The 5,000-nt window shown below is 36.1% G+C and overlaps 1 protein-coding gene across 1 annotated transcript in view; it reads right to left on the bottom strand.

Annotated features, from left to right (window-relative positions):
- The window catches only part of LOC137647155 (tol-Pal system protein TolA-like), a 12,323-nt gene that overhangs the window by 6,283 nt on the left and 1,040 nt on the right, over positions 1-5,000 (bottom strand). The window lies entirely within an intron of this gene.

The raw sequence follows: 5,000 nt of genomic DNA on the forward strand, positions 1-5,000 counted from the left end.
TTAGGTTTTCTGCAACCTCACCATCCTTGTGAGCTAAGGATGGTGGGTTTGAAGAAGCTTATAGGTCTAGCTACTGAGTCATCAGCAGCCATTTTTTGGCCCTCCCTGGTTCTAACTTACGTGGAGAGGGACAGTGGGGCTGATCATATGTATATATGGTCATTCTTTAGGGCATTGCCCCTGCCCCTTCCCTCTGCTATTCATGAGTGGCCTTTAAACCTATAAACCAAAGGTACACATGTCATACCTGATTACAAGGCCACTCTACTGCTGGCGGTCGAGGACAATGAGTAGGTGACGTAAGTGGTTATCTTTGGAGGGGTGAATTTTAGTATGTTATCTACATAAAATACACAGAAGGGAAGGTCCCTTAAGATACCATCCATCAGTTATCATTGTAACATGACCCCTGCCCCTGCATAACGATGGCCAAAACAGGAGTAATTGAAAGTATGTGTGCCAAAAAGAGTGGTGATGGTGGTTTTTGGCATGTCTTCTGCATTCATAGGCACCTGATATGATAATACCCCTTCAGAAGGTCAAGGGTCGAGAATAATTTAGAGCAGTGAAGGTAGGTAGTGATTTCACCAATGTTGTGGAAAGGGTAGTGTCTGGTTTCGTATGAATGTTAAGACTCCTGTACTCCCCATAAGGGTGTATGGATCCATCCTTCTTCAGGGCAATGTGCAGGGGTGAGTACCATGTACTTGAATGCAAATACAAGTTTAGCAGCTGCCAAATGGTCCGCTGCCAAATGTCTAAATCTTGCAAACACTGGGAGCCCTGTCGTCTTGATATGATGATAATAATGTGCTTGATAGAAACTGTTGGCATCTGGCGTAGTTTTGACTTAAAGATGTCGGGATTTAAAGTAAGGAGGTGTACGTAGGTGTCCATGTGTGTGCTAACATGGAGAGCGAGGTTAAAGAGAGTGAGTGATAAAAGTTTGGATGAGTAAGAGATGGCAAGGACTAAGTGTTGATGTGCGATGTCAACTAGGAGGTAGAAGTAGGCAAGGAAGTAGTGTGGGATCAGCAACGATGAAATTCCACTGGTGCTTAGCATCCCCAAACGATGGTGTCAGCACCTCGTAACTTTTAATGGGAATAGCAGATCTGTTGGCAGCTACCAGGCGAACATCAGCAGTCTTAGTATGGCTGGGTCGTGCCCCTAAGACGGAATGGCAGGCACCAGTATCTCTACCAGGAATCATTCATTACATCCAGAATAATGCAAAACAATGAGATTAGTTAATGGAGAGGCCGCCAGCTCATGTGATGATCTATTTAGACATTTGTTTACCATTGATATACGGTAGCACATTTCCTAGCAGCAGTGCTGAAACTGGAGTGGTAGTAGCACAACGGAAGGCGAGGGGCATCATCTAGTGGCTTTAGAGGGTGTTAGTTGAGGCGCGGGCATCGGTGACATAGTTGGGTAGTGGGTGGCTTTGTTGCCTCCTACGCTTGTCACTAGGTGGGCGTTGATGGCCTACAACATTCACCTCCATTTCAGTCGGTATTGTATAATTGCCCCCTTCATCATGAGTGGAGTTGTTGATGGAGTTCCTGATGGAGAGGAAGTAGCTATCCATAAGGGCGTCGACTCTGGTCGTCAGGTCTTTAATTGGTAAGGTGTCAACATCAGGAATGGTGGCTCACACCAGTTCTGGTAGTTGTCGGGCACGAACTACGTTCACTTCACGAGAAGAGCTGTATACAGCTTGGTGAAGGCGATCAATACTGATCATTTCGCTAGGGGCCATCGACGCACTTTGTTCCCCCAACAGTTGTTGAGGGAACTGAAGAACCTTGGCTACATGGGCGGCTGGTGACAGTGAGTACTGCTCCAGGAGGAATGATTTGAGTGTATCATACTCTATGATGGCGTCTCTTTGCTCACAAAGGGAGTAGGAGATTACTGGGAAGGTGTCATCGGGGATCGTAACAACATAGTCGGATTTAGGGTTTAAGCAAGTTACACCTTTAATACAGAATTGAATCTCGTCAGGCTGAAACCAGGCTAATGCATTTTTCCTGGTAAAGGGCAGGAGTCTCACTGTGGCAGCGTGGACAGTTGAGTTGGGGTCGGTAGTGGTCATCGTCAGAGGATACGGTAGACAAAGTGGTCAGGTGTTAGGCGGGCTGGGTTTTCAAGGCAATACTTTGGCCATCAATGTAATGGGACCAGAGGAATCGTTAATGTAAAGGTTCCTGAGCAATTAACTTTATTTACAGACAGCGCAGGTATTTATTGACATCCATGTGGTCATATAAGGGTGAGCGTTACATTTTTACAATCAATGGTTATTGTCGGTAAGGTTTACTATAGATTACATAACAATGGAATGATAATAGAGTTTAGAGTAGCTTATTATAATAAAAGAATTTTTAACGTGGAGTCTAGTGACGGTCGTAGTATAGAAGAAAACTTAGAGAGGACATTCTTCATTTGTTTGTGTGTTGCTTACTACACATGCATTACATGCCGACAGAATATTTCCATTTTCATTGGCTTTGACTTAGACAGTTTCAGAAATTTCCATAATTGATGCCCAAATTATTTAAATAAGTTGATGGCATGACAACAGGGTCACCTTTGGGTCCTAGCTTCGCCAATATACTGTATTCATGTGTCACTTAGAAGAAATATACCTCGGACATTGTCCCCTTTTTTTATAAACGATACGTTAATGATACGTTATTACTATTGAGTGAAACATCCCATGCTGACATGTTTTTCGAATGTGTACATAGAATTCACCCAAATATGACTTTTATTGTAGAGATGGAAACAGATGTTCAGTTACCATAACTTGACAGAAATCTTTCAAGCTCAAATAAGAGATTTTTTCCGGTATTTAAAAAATAACATATACTGGTTTGAGTCTTAATTTCTTAGTAGTTGTTCCAGTAAATTCAAGGTTACGAAATGTTACTTTAATCTAAGATAGCATAATTTCCAAGAAGAAACTTCATTTTTATAAACAATTGTTACCCTTCGCACCTTTTTGACAGAATTGCCCATAAACTTCTAAATCATATTTTTCGGCCTAGCTTCAAACGTTCTGAGGTTCCTAAAATACTATCTTTTATATATATATATATATATATATATATATATATATATATATACATATATATATATACATACATATATATATATATATATATATATATATATATATATATAAATATATATATATATATATATATATATATATATATATATATATATATATATATGTATATGTATATGTATATGTGTGTATATATATATATATATATATATATATATATATATATATATATATATACATATATATATATATATATATATATATATATATATATATATATATACAGTTTATATAGACATATATACATGATATATTTTGCACATTTAACGTGTTTTTTCATATTTCAAATAAGCCATATATTTCAATACATTAAAGTCTGGATTCTCTTAACGACCTCGGTATCAGAGCCCCAGGCGAAATCACTCTATAGTCTTTGAGTGATCTCGGTTGGGGCTCTGATCCCGAGGTCGTTAAGAGAATCCAAACTTTAATGTATCAAAGTATAAGGATTATTTTATATATATATATATATATATATATATATATATATATATATATATATATATATACACATACATATATATATATATATATATATATATATATATATATAGCTTCAAATGTTCGGAGGGTCCTAAAATACTATCTTATATATAAATATATATAGATATATGTATATATATATATATATATATATATATATATATATATATATATATATATATATATATATAAATTTTAGTCGCTGGCTCACAGCACCCCTGAGCACTTCGTTCTATAAGGTATATTGATTTTAAGATCATAGTTAAAAAAAATCACTTGGATATTGACAAACTTTTCATAGGTTCAAGGACACGCTTACGGAGTTGATACGGTCTTTCGTTGTTTACAGGTTCACTTTTACGAAGTGTAATTTTCAAATTACATCGGGTCTACCAGACGATTGCTGAAAGCCCGCATCGATTTCCATAAGGCCTTTAGTCTTCACACTGGTTCAATGATAAACCTAAGGGATTTTCATTCATTATCATTATTATCATTGATATTATGGGTGACTGAAAATCGCTATGGAAATCGATGTGGGTCTTTAGCAATCGTCGGGTAGACCCGATGTAATTTGAAAATTACATTTTGTACAAGTATTTTTGTAAACAATGAAAAACCGCATCAACCCTATTATTATTATTATTATTACTATTATTATTATTATTATTATTATTATTATTATTATTATTATTATTATTATTATTATCATTATTATTATTATTATTATTGCCAGAAGCTCCTTCTATCATGATCTCTATATAAAAAACTGTCATATTTCATAAACAATCCTTCGAATTAGGACCGATGTCTAACCATATATTACTTTTCCAATCAAATGATATACTCAAATTATATCGGAAAAGGGGATTTTATATCAATCACATATTTCAAGTGTCAGTGACCTCCGGGGAAATCGTAAAAACTTTTCGAGTCTCTAGAGGTTAATTTCAACTGTTACACTATGTATTCTTACACACATATTGTGGTTATAATAAAAGAATTTCGCAGTCATATAACATATAATATGAACGATAAATGAATATAAAGAATACCAAAAATGTGGCAGCCTTCAAGAAAAACCTGAAGACTTATCTTTTTAGAAAGTGTTATAATAGTGACCTGAAAACTATTAAGCCTGAATACAAATGCTAGCGAAATAACTGATAAGATACAGAGCAAAATATTAACTGGAATGAAATTATTTTTTTCACACACCAAGGCCCGCCTGAACAGACTTTTAGTGTCTGACGGAGGGCGAGAAATAAACCCGTAAAAGTAAAAGTAAGTAAGTATCTGCCCACGTTGCAATCTATTTCTATTTGATCTATGACTCCGTGTAGTCTGTTTGGGGTGCAGATATCTATGGTTATCTTGG

The sequence above is a fragment of the Palaemon carinicauda genome, chromosome 1, assembly GCF_036898095.1.
Source record: "Palaemon carinicauda isolate YSFRI2023 chromosome 1, ASM3689809v2, whole genome shotgun sequence".
NCBI lineage: Eukaryota > Metazoa > Arthropoda > Malacostraca > Decapoda > Palaemonidae > Palaemon > Palaemon carinicauda.